The following is a 22522-nucleotide window of genomic DNA, read 5'->3' on the forward strand; positions in this document are numbered from 1 at the left end:
GAGTTGGGAGAGGGAAGAATAGTGGGCAGGGTATTGGGAAGTATTGGGATAGTATCAGGGGTAGTTTATAATCATTTTCTAGAGGTATGGAGTTGAACAAGTGAGCAGGGTTCCCAACGATATTGGAAGTAAGGTGAGAAAGAGTGGAACTGAATCTCAAGAATCCACTTGAAGACCACCACCACAACAAGACACCAGATGCCTTGAAGGAAATCAGTAAAGTCAACCCCACTTTAACAAAAGCTCAAGCAGACCTCAACTCTGCAGTTGAACCTCATGTTTATAAACGCAGCCCACAACCTCAAATGCAGAAGAAATTAATTTACTCAAGTGATCTAAAAATATATCATTTGATGTCATTGCATTGGCCCTGTAGACTTCATGTGTAAGCCCAATTGATGTGGGTTGAATTTGAGATTTTCTAAACCACAAGATACATGACTTGAAGACAGTTTGCCATCATGTTTTAGATTAAATTCATCACACTTCATAAAGATGTTATGCCAAATAATTGAATGTCTAATCCATAATCTTTCCTGTGAAATTGTCCAATATGTATGGAAAGTCTGGTTAGGTCACATCACATGACTTCCAGTTATTCACTTACACTGTCACTTCCTCAATGAATCAGGCAAGATACTTCTAATTTTGCATTTTACTTCTGTTAAGTAGCTTCTCATCACACAGTGAATTTTCAAATAGACTGACAATTATTTTTAATATTTTAACATAGAATGAAATAAAACCATTGGAAATGTATTTGTTTAAACCATTTTCACAGCCATCAAGTACTTGTATCAAATTAGTATTGAATATCAGTAGCAGAGACAAAATACAAAACTGATTTGTGAGGCCGGTGGCACAGTTCTAGTGTTCTGAGTCATCATCTCACTGGAGAAGCAGAATATAAAATTGTGAAAAAATCTGACCTAATTACCCTTTGGCCTGCTGCCATTCAAATTCATATTACAAGAATGTTTTGTTGTAATTCAAAGTGAAATCATATTTGTACAGTTGAACCATTATCTGTCAGCATACTCCAAGTTAAGAAGTGGTAATCTTGATGGAAAATCTGAGCTCAGAGGCTTTGGGTACATGGAGGCTATTCAGTAAACAAGATCCACATTACATCTAATTCATGATCTTGTAGCGATGTACTACATACAGAGCTAGAAACAATGACACGCAGTCAGTAAGTCGTTTCGAGACTAGTTTATTCAACCTTTGCGGCGCTGGCTTTTAATCCCTAGTTCCCGCCCTCTCCGGGCGGAAATGACATCAGAGGTGCATTACCAAAGTCCCTCCCCGCGCGTGTGCTATTTGAGAGCTGGTTCGCCTGCACAGAAAGTGGGTCGCCACAATCTCATGATTAGTTGATCATGGAATTATTGATTATCGCAGATAATAATTCCTAGATTTATCTATGGGAGATAAAAACATAAAGTGCCTGAAAAATTGAACAGAGCAAGCAGTGTTTTATTGAGGAAGAGTCAAAATTTACACTTCCACTCAGTGATTTTTCAAAAGCATTTCAGCACAACTGAATTCTGCTGAAGGACTGGAGTGAAGGTCATAGAGAGTCAGACAGCATGGAAGCAAACCTCTTGGCCTAACTCATCTGTGTCGACCAAGATGCCATCTGAGCTAGTTCCATTTGCCCATATTTGACCCAGATGCCATTAAACCTTTCCTATGCACGTGCTTGTCCAAACGTATTGCATGCAGCTCTGGTTGCTCCAGTATAGGAAGGCTTTGGAGAGGGTGCAGAAGATTTACCAGGATGCTGCATTCTTTAGAGGGCATGTGCTATCATGAGAGGCTAGATAAACTTGGCCAACACGAGGAAATCTGCAGATGCTGGAAATTCAAGCACAAGTCCTGACGAAGGGTCTCAGCCCAAAATGTCGACAGTACTTCTTCCTATAGATGCTGCCTGGCCTGCTGCGTTCCACCAGCATTTTGTGTGTGTTGCTTGGATAAACTTGGGTTGTTTTCTCTGTAGCGCAGGAGGCTGAGGGGAGATCTGTTAGAGGTTTACAAGATTATGGGAGGCATAGATAGAGTGGACGAGCTTATCTGTTTCCCAGGGTTGAAAAGTTGAATACCAGAGGGCATGGATTGAAGGTGAGAGGGGATAGTTCAAGGGGGATGTGAGGTTACTCAGAGAGCTGTGGATGGAATGCACTGCCTAGTATGGTGATAGAGGCAAATACATTAGAGGCTTTTAAGAGGTGTTTAAATAGGCACATAGATGTAAGGAAGATGGAGGGATAGGGACATGGAGCAGGTAGGAGGGATTAGTGTTTGGGTGTTTTTGATTTGGTTTTTAGCTGGCTTGGCACGACATTGTGGAATCAATAGCCTGTTCCTGCACTGTACTATTCTATGTTCTTAATGTTATTGTTGAGGTTGCCTCAACTATCTCGCTATAAATACACCCTCTGTGTGAAAGTGTTTCTCCTCAGGTTCCTATGAAATCTTTTATCTCTCACCTTAAATCTATGCCCTCCAGTCTTGATTTCCCAATCCTGGGTAAAGACTGTGTGTGATCTTCTATGCCTCTCTTGATCTTATTCACCTCTATAAGATCACCCCTCAGTCTCATCTGTCCCAAAGAATAAAGCACTAGTTGCCTAACTCTCCCTTAAACCCATTCCCTCGAGTCCCGGCAATATCCTCATAATTATTTTCTGCATTCTTTCCAGTTTAATCTTTCGTGTGGCATGGTAACCAAAACTGAAACCTAAAAGCTAAGTGAGGTCTCATTAATGTCTTGTACAACTATTGATTTGAAACACTAACTCTGTTTTCTCTCCGCAGATGCTGCCAGGACTGTAAATACTTCCAGCTCATTCTGTTTTTAGTTCAGAATTCCAGCTTCAGGTTTCAGTTTTGATTTTCCTTTACTCTTCAAGGAACTCGACGTGAGAAACAACTCAAAACGGTTTGAGTTTACATTGATTAACTGTGCTGAAAACTGTGGTATTGTTTGGAGATGTGAGAATTATTTAATCTGAGTCCAAAACTGATTTGCCTGATGCTTATTACTTTTATACAATTGAATGACTACATTGAGATATGTCAGTACAGATCTGGGAGCGCCCTGCAGCAACCAATGATATGTTGAATATCTTGCTTACAGAACGATTTGATTCACAGGTTTGAATGATTTTAAATATTCTGACTTGCCTAGAGTTAACAATACTATTTATTCATCTTTTCCCATTCATTATGCATAAGATGAGACCTCTCCCCAATTTAATGACTATTGGTACAACATCTGGAGCTGTGATATTTCAGGCAGAAGATGGAAGATATTTGCAGTGTTTGGTCCCAACAGTCCCAATCTACCTTTCAACAATAAAACTGTCAAATCAAGATAGTGACATTAAATCAAAGTCAAATCAATTAAAACATTTACATGAAAAAGCTAAAAACTTGGCCCCACTAATTCATTTTCTACTATACAAGAAATAAGTTTAAATATGTAGTGATTTATAATGGAAAAACTGAGTGCAGTCCTGTTGATATCTGGATGTGTAATTTAAGCAAACTATTCCAATTAAAATTGAAACAAAGTATCTTGGGAAAGCATAACAAATGGTTAACTGAACTTTCCAGGGAAGTGCAGTCAATTGAAGGGCAGGAGGATTGGATTGCATTAAGTCTGTCATATAATGCTGCATTTATACCGTTATAAACTGATCTGCCTGATACTCTTGCTTCTATGGAAACCACAGTGTACTTACAGTATATTCCAGGATAGTTTCCATCACAGTAAGCAGTAACTGTGTACACACTGCTTTACTTTTTTTTTGTAAGTTGCAAACAGCAATGGTTTCACTACTTATTCAGTGAAAATCTCCTTACAAATCTCCTCATGATGGCAATAGCGCTCAGCTGGCATACATGGGTTGGACATGAACTTTTCAACTTCTCAGGAACTACCCTCCCCATCTCTAACCACCCTCCCCCCCCCCCCCACAAGCCCTCTCCAACCACAACCGTCTCCAATATTAGACAAGATTGCATTTATTCTGTAATCAGAAACCTTGGCTAATGATACATGCCACCTCCAGCTGCAAAAGTATTGCCTTGCTTGCTTTGTAGGTTTGTGATTGATTTCACAGATTATGTTGGTAGCAAATCAAAATTTACATGCACAAACATACACATGCTGCCACCTGTCTGTTTAACTGGGAGATAATGACTGTTGTTGTCAGAGATAAAAATTGAGGGATTAGACAATATTTAAATTTTTATTTCTGCATAAAAAAGACATAAATGAAAAGCAAAATATTTTGTTCTCTATCTGCCTGAAGAAGTTATGTTATCAATTGAAAATAAATAATTTTATTAGAGGAATGTATTGTCAGTGTACTCAAGATATCGAATGTATGAGCTCTTCTTTCTAAATGCATTTATAATTTTATCATTGACAACCCTTAACCCAAAATGTTGACTGTTCATTACCTTCCATATCCTGACCTGTTGAGTTCCTCCAGCACTTTGGGTGTATGTATGTGGCTCCAGTTTTCCAGCATCTGCAGTCTCTCTTGTGTCTCCTTGCTACTTTATAATCATATACCTCTTGTGCCCTGCACCCTGAAGAGTAGATCGAGGTCAGGGATTCACATTTGTTTCATTTTGTTTAGTTTAGCATTTAGATCTTCCTTAAACTGGGAGGAAAATTAGAACTAATTTCAAAACATTCTCAGCACTATAATGACCATTGATGAGCTAGGTTCCCATTTATTTTCTCTAACTAATAACACATACTGGAAAATACATGCATGTAGACATCTGATAGGTGTGAAATGTCTTCAGGATATCAGGGATTAGGGATTAAGCTTTACTTTTTCATTTTTCTGGTTCTTTTAGCAATTCTAGTTATGGATACCTCAACCAATGAATATAGTTTCTCTCTTTCTATAGAGTCATATGCTATTGAACTATATCTATACTATGTCTAAATGTCTAGGCCAACTATTAAGTACCCATCCACAGTTACCTTACATTCTAGTACTATGCTTCGTTAATCCCGATATTTCTTAAATGCTGTGAGAATCTCAGCCTCCACCCATCCCCTCTGCATTCCAGATTTCAATCTCCTTTTAGGTGAGAAAAGCCTTCCTCAGATGCCCTCCAAACCTTTCCCACCTTTTCTTGAACTTATGGCATCAGGTTTATATATTCTTACTGTGGAGAAAAGTTTCTTAGGATCTATTTTACCTCTACACCTCATAATTTTGTATACCTCAATCAGATCCCTATTCACCCTCATCTTCTCCAAGGAAAACAAACATACCCTATCCAATCTCTCCTCATAACTGAAGCTCTCCATTACAAGCAAACTCCTGGTGAATCTACTGCACTCTCTCCAGTGCAGTCACACACATCCAGAACTCAAACTGTGGCCAAACCAGCATTTTATATAATAATACCATAATCAACTTTCTCCAATATTCTGTTTCTTAGCTAATAAATGAAGTATTTTGAATGATTTCTTAACCACCTTGTTTACTATTGGTTGTATATGTCCTACCCCAATGAATCATCTCACTTATCAGGTTTAAGTTGCACCTGCCATTGCTCTGCCCATCCTTGCAGCTCAACAATATCATCTTACAGCCGTAATTTTGTGTCATCTACATATTTGCTAATTATATCACCTGCATTCACATCCTAATTATTAACCTGCAATAAATAACAATCTGCAAAATTCTCGACACTGATCTCCATGGTACACAGTTAGATATAATTTTAAAATCACAGTAACAATTCTTCACCATCATCCTGTACTTCCTATTATCAACCAATTTTGGAACAAATTTGCCAATTTATCCTATATATCATGCACTCTAACTCTTTGTACTAGTCTACATCAACACACCTATTATCTCTTTGAAAAATCCAATCAAATTGGTCAGAGAGGATTGCCCATGAACAAAGCCATGCTGACTAACTTTGGTTAATCCTTTCTTTTTATTAATCGTAACCCATAGAAAGTACTCAGTCATTTTCCTCCCACTGATGATAGACATACAGTCCTAGCTTATCCCTGCTGCCTTCATGAATAAAGGCACCACGTTTGCTATCCACGAATCATCTGGCATTTCACCTGTGGCAAGTAAAGATTTAAAAATTTCTTCCAGGATAGCCAATCTTCTCCCCTTGTCTCATGACGGTTTCAGGATTTTTTCACTTATTTATAATCCCACTTTATCTATTTAAATAGCTCCATCAGATTTTGTGTGTTTCAAGAATAACCCTAACTCCTTCCATCTATCTATACTAAAGTCTTTCACCCTTGGAATAATTTCAGTAAATCTCTTCTGTACCTCTCCAAAGTTTTCACATCTTTTATTCAGTCTGGTGGACAGAATTTGACAAAATGACCCAGTGTTTTATAAACTTATACAATAATTGCCTTCCTTTTATTCTCAATATCATTGCTTATAAAGCCTGGGACTTTTTATACTTACTTTCTCAAACTATCCCACCATTTAAAAAATGCCCCTTCTCATCTTTCTGACTAAAATGTAAAATTTCTCTGTTTTCAGCATTAAATTCCATCTACTGCCTTTCAGCTCATAGCATGTAAATACTTCCTTGAAATCTATTTCAATCCTCCTTACAGTTAAAAAACTTCAGAGTTTAGTACCATCTACATACTTGAAACCTCCAAGAGGGCACAAACTTGTCTTAGGGATTAGAGCCTTGTGTGCCTCATTGACCTGGAGAGCTATGTTGGCTGGAGTCAGGGTCTTGCACTTTGGCGCTTGGTAGGGTCACCCATGCCAAACAGGTCAAAGGCTAGAGGCCAAACTAAGAGTGGTCCACTGCTGCTCCACATTCAGGGGTTCAGCTCAGGACTATCAACCCCGAGTGGTCAAGCAAAATTGTTACGGAAACAACAATCAACAATCCTTCTATATCTGCAGGCAACGGTATAGATAGACAGAGGTGAAGGACCTTCATTGCTGCACTAAATGTCAGTGATGCAATGGGCAGGAAGAAGACATTACTGGCTGGATGAACTCAGCCAGTTTAGCAGCATCTGTGAGAAGCAAAACCCAAAATATTGACTAGTTTCTCCTTCCACGGTCAATGACTTTTTCTAGCATTTCCACTTTTGTTTTAGATTCATTTAGTGTTTGATTTGATTTCCAAATCTTTTAAAAGAATTATGGACACAGTTCAGTGTTGCAAGAATTAAAACAATTATGATATTGGGTAGTTTGTATGTACAAAAAAATGGACTCTTGACTTCATAATCTAACTCATTATGATCTTACACTTCATTCGTTACCTGCATTGCACTTTCTCTGTAGCTGTCACACTTTAATCTGCATTTGGTTATTGTTTTACCTTGTACTACCTCAATGCACTGTGTAATTATATTATCTGGATGGACAGTATTCAAGACAAGATTTTCTCTGTATATCAGTACATGTGATAATGATAAACCAATTCCAAATCCAATAATATCTGCTAACTAAAGTTATGGTCCTGGGGATTGCCATTCCAGTCCACAGGAGAAATATTCTTTCAGTTTGAAAGATAGCCTTTTGCAACTGCTCTGTTTCCTATTACCTCATCAAATTTCAATCTATGCTGCAACAGTACTCTTTATTCCTTCATTGCTAATTACAAGTTTATTATGATTCCCCTTATCAATACCTTTTGGAAGTCCATATATGCCATATCGAGCATAACTTCCTTATTAACCCACTCTGTGACTTCATCAAAAAAGCTCCAACAAATTATTTAGACACACCTTATTCTTAACGAATGCAGGTTTTGTCTAATCATTTCATACTTATTACTGTTACTATTTCTATTAGACTATAAGATATAGGAACAGAATTAGGCCATTTGCTCCATCAAATCTGCTCCACCATTCCATCTTGTCTGATTTATTATCCTTCTCAACCCCATTCTCCTGCCTACCCCCCACAACATTTGACACCCTGACTAACCAAGAACCTATCAACTTCTGCATTCAATATACTCAATGACTTGGCCTCCACTGCCATCCATGACAATGAAATCAACAGATTCAGTATGCTCTGGCTAAAGAAATTCTTTCTCATCTCTGCTCTAAATTCATGACCCTTTATTCTGGGTTATGCCCTCTGCTGGGACTCACCCACTATAAGAAGCATTCTTTCCACATTCTCTCTGTCCAGGCCTTTCAATATTCAATAGGTTTCAATGAGACCCTCCCATTTTTCTAAACTTCAGTGAGTATAGGCCCAGGGCCATCAAACTCTCCTCATATGATAATCCTTTCATACTGTACCTGTAATAATTCTTGTGAACATCCTCTGGATCCTCTCCAATGCCGGCACATCTTTTCTTAGACAAGGGGCCCAAATCTGCTCACGTTTCTCAAATGCATTCTGACCAATGCCTTATAAAGCTTCAGCAACACATTCTTGCTCTTATGTTCTCTTATATTGTGTTTGGCTTTCTTACCACCAACTCATCTGCAAGTTAACCTTTAGGGAATCTTGCACAAGGTCTCCAAAGTCCTTTTGCACCTCTGATTTCAGAATTTTCTCCCCATTTAGAAAATAGTCTATTCATTCTAGAAAAGTACATGATCATACATTTTCCTACACTATATTCCATCTGCCATTTCTTCACTTATTCTCCCATTCTGTCCAAGTCTTTCTGCAGACTTCCTGCTTCCACAATACTATCTGTTCCTTCACCTAACTTTGTATTACCTGCAAATTTGGCCATAAAGCCATCAATTCTGTAATCCAAATCATTGACATATAATGACAAATGTACTGGACCCAATACAGATCCCTGTGGAACATCACTTGTTACTGGCAGCCAAACAGAATAGGTCCCCTTTATTTCCATTCTATGCCTTCTGCCAATCAGCCAATCTTCTATCCTTGCTAGTCCCTTTCCTGTAATATGATGGGTTTTTATCTTGTTAAGCAGCCTCACAACATCCACTAACTCTTTTGTCTATCCTACCTGTTATTTTCACAAAGAATTCCAACAGATTTGTCAGGCAATATTTCCCCTTAAGGAAACCATGCTGAATTTGACCTACTTTATCATGCACCTCCAAGTACCCTGAAGCCTCATCCTTAATAATGGACTCCAACATCTTTCCAACCACTGAAGTCAGGATAACTGGCCTATAATTTCCTTTCATTTGACTCTCTCCCTTCTAAAAGACTGGACTTACATTTGCAATTTTTTAGTCCTCTAGAACCATTCTAGAAGCTAGTGATTCTTGAAGGATCACTCCTAATGCCTCCACAATCACTTCAAATACCTCTTTCAGAACCCTGGAGTGTAGTCTATCTGGTCCAGGTGACTTTTCGACTTTCAGAACTTTCAGCTTCCCAAGCACCTTCTCCTTAGCAGATGCACTGACTTCTGCCCTGACCCTCTCAAATTTTGCACATGCTACTAGTATGTTCTGCAGTGAAGACTAATGTGAAATATGTATTAAATTCGACCTTCATTTCTTTGTCCCCCATTACTACCACTCCAGCGTCATTTTCCAGTGTTCCAATATCCACTCTCACCTCTCTTTTACTCTTTATATATCTGAAAAAAAAACTTTTGGTATCTTCTTTGATATTTTTGGCTAATTTACCTTCGTATTTCATCTTTTCTCTCATTATGGCTTTTTAGTTGCCTTCTGTTGGGTTTTAAAAGCTCCCCAATCCTCTAACTTCCCACTAATTTTTGCTATATTATATGTTCTCTCTTGCCCTTTTATGCTTTGACTTCTTTTGTCAGCCATGGTTGCCTCATCCTTCATTTAGAATACTTCTTCATCTTGGTATGCATCGATCTTTCACTTTCTGAATTGCCCCCAGAAACTCCAGCCATTGCTGTTCTGCTGTAAAACCTGCTAGTGTCCCATTCCAATCAACTCTGGCCAGCTCCTCTCTCATGCTTCTGTAATTCCCTTTTACTTCATTTTAATACTGATACATCTGACTTTACATTCTCTCTAACAAACTGCAGGATGAATTCTATGATATTCACTGTCTCCCAAGGGTACCTTTACCTTAAGCTCCCTAATCAAATCTGGTTCATTACAAAGCAACCAATCCAGTATTGCCTTTCTCCTAGTGGGCTCAACCACAAGATGCTCTAAAAATCCATCTCATAAGCATTTTGCAATTTTCCTCTCATTTTCCCAATCAACCTGAATATTGAAATCTCCTATGACTATTGTAATATTGCTCCTATTACATGCCTTCTCTATTTCCCATTGAAATTTATATCCCACATCCTGGCAACTGTTCGGAGGCCTGTATATAACTCACATCAGGGTCTTTTTACCTTTGCAGTTTCTTAACTCTACCCACAAAGACTCTAAATCTTCTCATTCTATGTCAACTCTTTTGAAGAATTTGATTTCATTTTTTACCAACAGAGCCACTTACCCCGTCTGCCTACCTGCCTGTCCTTTTTATACAAGGTTCATCCTTGAATGTTAAGCTCTCAACTATGATCTGCTCCCAAACTATGATCTTTCCCACTGAGTCTTGCCCAATCTCTAACTGCACTGCAAGATTATCTACGTTATTACATATTCTGCTTGCGCTGAAATATAACACCTTCTGTCCTGTGTTCATCACCTTTTTGATTTTGCCCTCATGTTACACTTCACCTGAACCCACAGACTGCAATTTTGCCCTATCATTTGCCTGTCTATCCTCACAGTTTCACTACACACTGCATTGACTTGTATACCAACTTCCCCAACAACTCTGGCAAAACTGCCCACAAAGACATTGGTCTTCCTTGGGTTTAAGTGTAAACCCGTCCTTGTTGCACAGGTCATACCTTCCCCAGAAGAGATCTCTATGATCTAGAAATTTGAAACCATGCCCCCTGCACCACTTTCAAGACCACTCATTCATCACTACCATCATCCCATTCCTGCCCTAACTAGCACATGGCACTGGGAGTAATCTGGATATTACTATCTTGGAGGTCCTTTTCTTCAGCCTTTTCAATAACTCCCTATATTTACTGTGCAGGACCTCCTCTACCTTTCTACCAATGTCATTGGTGCCAATGTTCACCACAACCTCTGGCTGCTCACCTTCCCTCTTGAGGATCTTCTGCAGCTGCTCTGAGACATCTTGGACTCCAACACCTGGGAGGCTACACACCATCCTGACTTCTCTTTCTTGGCCACAGAATATTGTTTCAATAATATTCCCCTCCACTGAAGTTAGACTGATGGGTCTTACTGGATCTATTGCTAAGCCATTATTTGAACAAGAGTTTTCCAGTATCCATCTGCTATCACTGATTTGATAGATGTTTAGAATATTATGGTCAGGGACTCTCTGATTTCCTCTAAACATAAGATATTAATAGCAATGGAAAAGGTAAACCAGGAAGAGCAAATCCTGCCACCTTTGGGTAAGGCAGATAGGTAGGATCCTGTCTATGCATAAACTAAATAGATTTTCCCACTGTAGTATATTTTCTTCAAGTTTGATTAGCGGATGAAATGAACGTCTGTAATGTATATGCCATTGCACTCATAAAAGTTTGAAGGTTCAGGCAAAATCTAGGCACTTATAATGAGAATGTCATTAACTCAGAACAACCCAAAGTGATTCATAGTTAATGAGATACTTTTGAAATGTGATGCACAGTTGTGATGTAAGTAGGGTATGCAGGACAAATGTCTGTCCATAAGTGGGAAAAAATCAGAACGATAGTCAATATACACTACTGACAAAAGAGCTCTCAACATCATCTCAAACGCAGTGTTGGCAGGGTCCTGGGAGAGCCTCTCGCTCACTCCCAGCAACTCCACCCTGTTTCCTTCATTAGGGAATTCAGAGTTAACTGAAGGTCATAAAAATTGCAAGGAAAATGTATGCGTTTTCTAACTCACTTCTCTTTTTCTTATTTGACTTATTGCTTCTTTGCAAGTATAGCAGTCTTTTATGATGATATTGTTCAGCTGAGAAATGTTACCTTCGACTCTCTTATTTAATATTTTTCAAATGAAGAAGATGCCAGAATTGATAAAAAGAAACTCTGTTACAATTTGCATCTAGTTGCACACTGTTCGGAAGGCCCCTTTGCAATATAAAACTCTGTTAAGTTTCTACACGTGAGGAGAGAAAAAAAACGCAGAATAATCCTGTATGAACTTTGCAGCCACCAGAGGGGCTCAAAATGTCACAACATATTCTAATAAATGTGTCACTGTCTTTCCTAGAAAGTTTATGTTGGCAACATGACACAAAATAGAAATACATTTTTTGGTATAATTTTATGCTTGAATGTGTCCAGGTCTGGCTTTCTTAAGTCTGCCTTCAAATGATCTTCCCTCTGCAGTCTGCAACTGAACAGACTGTGAAGAGAAAGATCAATGTGATTTGTGCAGCTGGCGAATTAAACTTGTTACTATGTAAGGTGGGATTCATATCAGGAGTAGAGCTGACTTCAAGCTGTGCCCAGACTGGGAAAGCCAGAACAGGAAGTACTTTTTTTTTCCTCCCCCATTTTGTCTGTTTGCAGTTCTTCAGATCATCAGTCCTGCTGCATTCCCTGAAATAGAAGATAGGCAGAAGGTTCCGAGTTCTCGGAACTATACCAGTGAGAAGGGAAATAGGTTAATTGACTGTTTGAATAAAAAAGAGCTTGACTTGCCCTACTAGTTCCCTTGTCCATCTCTCGTCTCATCGTCTCAGCTTTAATGCTATTATCTCATTTCCAGGCATCCAAGCCATGCAGGTATGAGAGCCTTAGGTCCCACACCACCAAGTTCCTGAACCTAGGGTTCATCAGGTTCCTGAACCAGTAATGATAACCTCATTCACCTCAACACCAACCTGATCCCACAACCTATGGACTCATTTTCAAGGCTTCTACAACTTCTACAACACATGGTGACATACACATATATTGATAACAAAACTACTTTGAACTTTGAAATCACTGAAGGCTGCACTCTTCGCAAAAGCATAAAAATTTTATCAGATCTCATAATAGATAGCCAATGCATTCCTATCTAAAATGGAAGGGACATACATTACAATGCATAAATGGTAATTCCATACAGTATTTTGAATGTTAAATCCATCTGGGGTTCATAGTCAAATCCTAGATGGACGTAGGACCCTTGTGGTCATTCACAAGCCTTTTAGTAGCCTCCTGAAATATCTCTTTTTATATAGAGAGTTAGTTCCAGGTGTAACATCTTGTAAACAGGACCTTTACAAAGCTAGCACATGCTGGAAATGCTGGGCTATTTCACCATGAAAGCTTTGGTTTCACCATCTGTACAAAAGTTGCTGATCTCAGCATTCCTTGAAGAAGAACCTTATGCAGAGAAGCTTTGCTGCCAAGAGATAATGGAGGGGAAACTCACTGGTAGCTAGTGTGAAAGATAAGCAGGTCAGAATATCAGCCTTTGTTTGCACTTAACTCTGTATATTCTGTAGGGATGAAATAAAATAAAACATGTATTGTAAATACTTCTATATCTGCGTAAAAATATAAATGTTCTTTTACATATGACAGTATAACTTCAATTATAATCAAGAGTAAGCTTCATGTTCAGCTGAGACAAACAGAAAGTTAAGGAAAATAAATTATTAATCAAAAACATTTATAAGAAGCAATTACTGGAAACCAACATGGGGAGGCAGAGTGGTGCAACTAGTAGAGCCATTGCCTCACAGCTCGAATGATGTGGGTTCGATTCCGACCTGCAGTGATGTCTGCATGAAGTTTGCAAATTCCTTTGACCCATGAGTGCTCCCACACCCCAAAACTGCGGGGGTTGGTAGATTAACTGGCTACTGTAAATCATGCCTTTGTGTGTACATGAGAAGCAGAATCGGGGAAAGGTGGATGGGAGAAGAAAATGACTGGTGCAAAGCCATGTGATCAATGGTTCTTGTGGACTCAGGGACCTGCTTCTGTTTGATATCTTTCTATGACACTTTAAGGAGGTTTTCATTTTGTTTTCCATTTGTTTGCGGTCCTTTCTGAGTGCTGCAGGTCCCCTCACCGTATGAAAACCAGAGAAATGAACATCGAGAGGGATCCTGGCTCAGAGTTGTAGAGTTGTAGAGTTGTAGAGCAATACAGTGTGAATGCAGGCCATTCAGCCCAATGAGTCCATGTTGACAGCAGTGCCCACTCAGCCAGTCCCAATTTACTGCATTCAGCCCATATCCATCTAAGCCCCACCCCCATGTACCTGTTTGTGTGCCTCTTAAATGATACCACTGGACCAACTTTAACTGCTGCCTCTGGTAGCTCATTCCATGTACTCACCACCCTTCATGTGTAAAGGTTGCCCTCAGGTCCCATGTATGCCTTTCCCTCTCACCCTAATTCTATGCCTCCCAGCTTTTGACCCACCTACCCTGCGGAAAAGATTGTTGTCATCCATATGTACCTCATAACTTTAAACATTCTCCTGTGTTCCAAGGAATAAAGAACTAGTCTGGCCAACCTTTTCCTATAACTTGGGCTTTCTAAGCATGACAACATCCTTGAAAATCCTTACTGCACTCTTTAGTTTATCTACATATTTTCTATAACAGAGTGACTAAAACTGTACGCAGCACTCTAAGTAAGGCCTCACTGAAGACTTAAACAACTGCAACATACAGGAATGTCCTAAATCCAATATTCAATGCTCCAACTGATGAAAGACAGCATGCTAAACACCTTTCTCACCACCATCTACCAATGACACTGCTTTCAACAAGCTATAACCTTCCAAAAGTATAGCACCTCACACTTACCTGTGTTGAACTTCATTTGCCACTTCCCAGCCCACTTCCCAAACTGATCAAGATCCCTTTATAATCTACCATAGACTATCGACACCATCTCCTATTTGCGAGTCACTCACAAACTCACTGATCACGCCTTGCGCATTCCCATCCAAATCATTTACGGTATATAAATAACGACTAACAGGGGTTCCAGCACCAGCTTCAGTGGCACACCCCTAGTCACTGGCCTTCATTCCAAGAAACAGCCTTCATCCACCACCCTCTGCTTCTCACCTCTAAGCCAACTTTGAATCCACCTAACTAACTTTCCATGGTTTTCAAGTAGAAATATTCATTTCAAACCCCATCCCCCTCCTGCAGCTCAAGTCATAGATGGCCCTGCTGATTTCTGAGAGGACCTACTCTCTCCCGAGATGTTCTTCTACATTTAATATACCTATATTTGTTTCCAATTTCTTTTTTTTTCTTTTGTATTTTTAAGGAAAATCCCAAGAGATTCTATAATGATATGCAATAGGTTCAGCTGAACAGTTTGGAACATTTTTGCTGACTTCAGGAGGCTGACCCAATCCTGCCATTGTACAATCATCTAACCCATTTCAGGAATGAAAACTAATCACATAGTATGCAACTATTGATTCCTCTGCTTTGATTCTTCCCAATCAACTCTGATTGCTTCAATGCCTAGCACTGCGTTTTAGCTATTCTCTTTAACACTTCATCAGCTCTCAACAACCCAGATGTGGTCATAGTAGCATTGCTGCTCACTGACACCTCTTTCCCCAAATTTGATCAAAATGGGCCTTAAGTTTCCATACACACCTGGCCAGCAATTGATTATAATAAGGTCCCTCTGTCAGCATATCAATGGAAAAGTGCTCTTCATCTCTGGATCCTGCATGGTGTGATCTTCACATGTTTTCATACCAAATAGTTAACATGATGAATAGGAGACATTACCATTAATATACTGTATAACACCATACACTTCCCAGATTAGAATGATTGGAATAGAACTCAGTACCGATGGCAGAAAGAGGTTTTCAGTAATGTTGCCAGCGGAAATTGAATATGATCGTACCTTCAGCTCCTGATGTCAGCCATGTTCCTGTGGGAAGCTATTTAATAAAAAGAAAACACATTTTCCCTGGGAAAATCAAAGGAAGAGCCATTCAGTACTACTCCTGTGGTTCTCTGAGCAGGCAATTCCAGAATACACGCATTTCCAAGCACAGTGAGACCGTCCCAGAGAATGGGTAAGTGAGAACATTATTACAAGAGAAAGAAGCCATTTTTCTTTGACATGCTGACAATACTCCCAATTATTGGACTTTTTTTCCCCCTACTTATCCTCACAACCATTTTGCAGAACTAGTGTGGACATATGACTTTAACTTTTGTAAGACATGCATAAAATATGAGTATGTTTATCTTGCTACAATGTAGTGGGCTTACACTTAAAAGATGTGCCCATATGTGATTTGTCAATACAAGTTTGAGTATTGTGTGCATGAGCAAGTGAAAATGGTGCATGCATTAAAATGTATACCACTGTGTGCAGTGCATTTTTATTTGCATTATATGTGAATAATGTGTAACTGGTATGAGTTTGATTCTGTTGCAAATTGTAGATATATCCTTGTATGTTGTGTATGTCCTGTATGTTTTTCTTACATGGATTTATTTATGAGTCTCTATATGTATTTGACACATAAGTAAGATTTGTAGATATTTGAGGTGAATGATAGGTGTCTTGTTTTAGCTGCCCTTCAGTTGTACTTTATTCTGAAATAACTGAAAACTGCAGTCCTCCTCTCCTACTGAGAAAAATGCTCTTCAGTTTTTATTCCTGTTTTGATTTACTGCCCTGCCACTGTCAGCTCTCAGATTTATTTTCCAGGATTTGTTCTGACTCTGTATCTCACTGTAGCCCTCATGTGGAGATCGCTCCAAGCGTTTCTCACATTTCTGCATTTCCTTATTCTCTTCCATCTGTTCCACATAAACAGATTTCACACTACAACTGCTGTTCCTGTATTTATTTTTTGTCTCATTGCCATCTGAAAGCAGAACTCTGTATGCAGAAAGTTTAACCAAATGACTCCATTATCCCTTTTCCTTTGGCAAGTAGAAATGGTTGAGTTAGAGGATTAACGTTCCTTACTAAAAGTTCTCTAGGGGCTTGGAATGTCCTGCAGGATCTAATTACATTCAACAGAACAGAGGAAAAAAATCCTGTTAAATCCTCAACTTCTTTTTCTGTGGGTCTTATAGAAATAAAAGTCTAAATATCAAAATTACTGTAAATTAAATTTTTTTTTTAGTTCTCTTGATACTGAGTAAACCGTCTGTATAAAGGAGATTTATTTATGACATAATGCAAAATCCAAATCAAATCTTACTATAGATATGTAACATCTCTGAACCACTATTTTATTATTTTGTTCTCCTTACACCATCACAATTTTACTATTTTTATTTTATTTGGAATAGAAGTACCATTAGCTATTTATTTTAAGCAGCTGTGTTAGTATTCCTCAATGAGTCAGGGTAGGGAGGATTTTTTTTTAGAAAGAATAATATACACATTCTCGAGCCACATTAAAAAGCAGGGGTTTTTAATTTTACAATTTTTCATTCATTTGATGATTTTTTTTATAATCCGAATTTCTCTTCTACCCTGAAGGCAGTGATTCATTACTGGGTACAATTCCAAAAGGCACTGGCATCTCTCCATTATTTTGCCCAGGTGACCATTCTTCATTTGTGAGCCTAAACAGTCAATGCTGGCAATCTATTCAGCGGCAGATATCACAGCTGAGCCCAATCCTGTGTTTAGCCAATGCTTAAAAGCATTCACTTCCTAGCAGAGGGTCACTAGACTGTGAACAGAACACAAACTTAGATGCATTTTTCCCTCCCCGGGATGGCAGGAGGGATGCTGAGATCTGATGTGACATTGTGACTGCTGCTCTGGATGGAAACATTCAGCTCCACACTGATGTTCCAGACTTTCTATTCTACGCTGTGCACCAAAGTGAATTTACTGCCCAGCCATCGGGATATCCATTTTAAAGGAACTATATCATCAATGGTTGACTGAAGCTCTCAACAATCTAAAGCTGGATAAATTTTCTTTGAGGGAAAATCAATATTTCACAGAGCGGTTGATAGTTTTGTGCCAATAAAGAAATAATAATTATGTATTTGTACCCATGACGGGATGAAATGTTAACAAAATTTCAACAAATCAGTGCCTTCTCATAGATTAGGTCATTGCAATTTATTGTTTATCTTGTTCTAAACATAGATGATTCAAAAATAAAAATTAGGAAAGGATGTACTGCAAAGAGCTGCAGTTTAAAATTTTTGTTTCACTTTTGGAAGAAGACACTATCTATTAGTGTTATTGGTAACAATGGAATTGTCTCCAATTGTTTAGATGAGAGTGGTCTGGTGATTTGCTGACTGAGTCGAGTTAACGAGTTCTGTCATGGTGGAATGACGATTTGCACAAGCGCAAGCGGAATAAAACTAGGTAGGAGCCCTAATCATTCCATGCATTCCAAATTCTCACATTCCACTCAACACCTGCTCAACTTGGTTATATTATAGCGTCAGCACCCTCTGACCACACGAACCACCAGCACAAGCTGTGTACATCATCTCTCTCCTCTTTAGCAACTTCCCATGATTTCTTGCCATCTATTTCTGGTACAGTTATTGTGATGTAGCCAGCCTGGGTAAGGACAAGCTAGGCTTACGATTCTCTATAGAGATGACCCAAGTGAGCCACTCCAGGAACTTAAAGGCTGGACCCCTAAATTAATCTGTCTTCTGACAAATATGCCTTCATTAAGCAATAACAAAGCACAGATTAAGTGGGTATGCCTGCTTCAAACTATATTGTGATATATGTCTCCTGAATTATTTAGTCTCCCAAGGTCGAATTAAATCTTGTTTTAATCCATTATCTAGGAGTTTCTCAATAGCCATTCAATCTGGTATAATAGTCCTCAGTGTTGGATCATCTTTCTGAGGCACAACATCACACTCCACCACATACTCCATCATAACCCAGCAGCATCATCTGTACATCACCCCTCTGTATCTCACATGTTCAATCATCCCAACCACCATCACAAATAGCCAGAGAGCCATATAACAGAGAAACAGGACCTTTTGGCTCACTGTGTCACTGCCCACCATCATGCCAACCTATACCGATTTCACCTCCCAGCATTAATTCCAAACCCCTCCATGTCTTGTATACCTGGTCAAGATAGGTCTTAAATGTTGCTGCTGCTCCTACCTCCTCCACTGCCTCCGGCAGCTCGTTACACAGACCAACTACCCTACTTGGGAAAGGTTTACCCCTCAGAATCCCTTTAAGCCTCCTTCTCTCACCTTAAGTCTATACCCTCTAGTTTTAGGCAGCTCAGCCATGGAAAACTGACTCTGGGAACCTATGTATATTGTATATGGCTCTGTCAAGTCACCTCTCAGCCTCCTTTGCTCTTGGGAAAACAATTCACTTTACCATTTCTCATAACTCAAGTTGTCCAATCCAGTCAATATCCTTATGATCTTTTCTGCACTCTATCTAGCTTAATCACATCTTTTTACTAGTGTGGCACAGAATATGCCAAATTTCCTTGAATGGAAATTCCTACAAAAGTGGTGGATATGGCCCTGTCCTTCATGAATTGTGCCCTCTGCACCATGGAGCAGATCTACATGGAGCTCTGTTGCAGGGAAGCAGCATCCATTATCAAGGACCTCCACCACCCAGACCATGCTTTGTTCTCGCAGCTGCCATCAGGAAGGGGGTACAGGAGCTTCAGGACACACACCACCAGGTTCAGGAGCAGTAACTACCCATCAACCATTAGGCTCTGGAACCAGAGAGGGGATCTTCACTCAATTTAATTCGCCTCATCACAGAACTGTTCCCAAAACCTCTAGACTTAATTTGGAGTCTTCAGCTCATGTTCTCAATATTTATTGCTTATTTCTTCTTCTTCTTCTTCTTCTTATTTTCTCTTTTGTGTTTGTACAGTTTCTTGTCTTTTGCACATTGATTGTTTGTCCATCCGGTTGGGTATGGTCATTCACTGATCCTGTTGTGTTTCTTGGATTTACTGAGTATGCCTGCAAGAAAATGAATCTCAGGGCTGCATATGGTGACATATACGTACTTTGATAATAAATTTACTTTGAACTTTGAGGTACAGCCTAACCAACCGTATAACTGTAACATGACACCACAACTCTTTGGCCATTGAAGGTAAGCAAACAATATGCCTTCATCACCATCTTGTCTACCTGTGCTTCCACTTTCAGGGAAATATGAATTTGCACCCCAATGTCTTTCTCTTTTCAACATTACTAGGGCTCTGCCATTCACTGTGTATGCCTGCCCTAGTTTAACTCCCCAAAATGTGTCACTTCACATTTGTCTGTGTTAAATTCCATCTGCTATTCCTTTGTCCACTTCCCCAATTGATTAATATCTTACTGTAACCTTTGATAACCTTCTTCACTGTCCACTGTACCACTACTTTTGGTGTAATCTCCAAACTAACTATATTCTCATTCAAATCATTAATATATATCACAAACAACAGAGGATACAGCATCAATCCCTGTGGTACACTATCGTTCACAGGCCACCAAACTGATAATAGAGCATCCACTACTCCCTCCTTTGCCTCCTATCGCCAAGCTGGTTTTGTGTCTAATTGGCTAGCTCACTTTGGATACCAAGATAACATACCCCCTTCACTACCCATTCCCCCCTCCAACAACCCGCCTGTATCCTGACCTTCTGGACTAGCTGACTGTGCAAAACCTTGCTAATGCCTATGCCTTCATCAGTCCTTTTGGCCTCCTCTTCAAGAACTATCTCCCGTGCTCGCTTCGGCAGCACATATACTAAAATTGGAACGATACAGAGAAGATTAGCATGGCCCCTGCGCAAGGATGACACGCAAATTCGTGAAGCGTTCCATTAATTAAAAAAAAAAAAAAGAACTATCTCCCAAGTACAAAGCTATGCCGACTATCCCAATCTGCCTTTGTCTTGTTCTAATAAATCCTACATCTCAGAATCTATTCCATTAACTTTCCCAGCACTGATATAAAACTCACCAATCAGCACAGGCCATCTTCTGGTTACAAACACCCAACCCATGGAAGCCTGTAAATACCAATGAGCTCCCCACTATATTATAAAATTCAAAACTATTATGTAGGCTCGTTCCTACTCTTGTCAGAAATAGTATTCTCTCTCTCCACATCTGTAATTATTCTTTCATATCCATCTTGAGTGATTTGACACCCTTTATTACAATTCTATGAAGATACGTTTACCAAATCAAGTGATTTTGTATATTTTCTTACTTACAGACAAAACAACTAATAGAGGTACATAAAAAACAGAACCTCTATATAACACAGTGATTGCCTATAGTTCCCTGCCTTATCCCTGCTATATTTCTTCAAGAAAGGCAAAATATGAACTGTCTTTCAGTCTTCTGGTATTTCAGTGGTGGTTAACGAAGTTACAATATCTCTATCAGTCTATAAATTCCCATAAATTTCCTTCCCTATATCCCATAACATTCTGGGATACACTAATGTTATATAGGCAGTTTAAATGGCTCAGCTCCGACTAGATAGGCCAAAGGGCCCGTTTCTGTGCTGTATGACTCTATGTATTTCAGGACCTCTTTCACAATGTTGCATTTGCATCAGAACATCCAGTATCTTCAGCAGCATCACATACTGCAGTCCCCTACCCCCCAGCAAAATCATGCTATCACTCTCTGGCACCATCACACACGTCAACATGTCCCCCCAGCATCATCATTCACCACAACATCCTCCTCAGCACCATCACATTATCATTCCCCAGCACACATTTCAACATCCCCAGCACCCTCAACAGTTGCATCATCCTTAGCACCTAACATGTTACATCATCCCAGCAATACTCTTGTAAAAGTGCCAGAACATATTGAGAGTGCAATTGGTAAACCAGATTGCATCCTGTGATTCATAAATAGAGGCATACAATACATTAGCATGGAAGTACTGTTGAACCTTCATAAAATAAATAGCATCGGCGGCTACAATTGGAGTTTTGTGGTCGCCTATGGTTACAAAGGTGCTTGAGCTGCACTAGAATGGCTTCAGCTCCAAGGTTCAGCTGCAGAGGTTTGTGTTGTTCTCCTTGGAGAAACAAACATTGAAAATAGAACAGCTAGAATTGATTCAGACTGAAATGACAGAACAATGCTGTTTCTGTTAGTAAATTGTGGGAGATGATCATAAATTCTGGCAAAAAGTATTAAGAGGATGTGAGGAAAAATTATCTTGTGCAACACACAGCTATATCTTGGAATTCTGTGCCTGTTGGATTGGTGGAAATAGAATCAATTAGTGCCTTATAAGGGAATTCGTTTGGCACCAGTGTAAGATTCATTTGCAGGCTATCAGGAAAGAACACCCTACTGGGATGAACAAGATCTCTACGCTAGGACATAGCTAGACTCAATTGGACGAACAGCTTCCATCGGTGCCATAACAATTCTGTAATGATAATTCTGTTAGAGTACCTATGCTACTCATGCATGTAGAATTGCAGAGGGTTGTCACAAGTTAGGATCTTCTTTGCCCTACCCAAAACTTTATGGCATTCATGCAGAGGAAAGGACGGGATATAAACTGTCAAAAAAAAACAT

The 22522-nt window shown here is 39.3% G+C and overlaps 1 protein-coding gene and 1 non-coding gene across 5 annotated transcripts in view; one reads left to right on the top strand and one right to left on the bottom strand.

Annotated features, from left to right (window-relative positions):
* nfia (nuclear factor I/A) overlaps window positions 1–22522 on the bottom strand; it is a 775862-nt gene that overhangs the window by 604558 nt on the left and 148782 nt on the right. The window lies entirely within an intron of this gene.
* On the top strand, window positions 20688–20794 carry LOC140737438 (U6 spliceosomal RNA). The gene has a single exon (XR_012101142.1). It is a non-coding gene; the product is annotated as a U6 spliceosomal RNA (small nuclear RNA).

The sequence above is a fragment of the Hemitrygon akajei genome, chromosome 12 (assembly GCF_048418815.1).
Source record: "Hemitrygon akajei chromosome 12, sHemAka1.3, whole genome shotgun sequence".
Lineage (NCBI taxonomy): Eukaryota > Metazoa > Chordata > Chondrichthyes > Myliobatiformes > Dasyatidae > Hemitrygon > Hemitrygon akajei.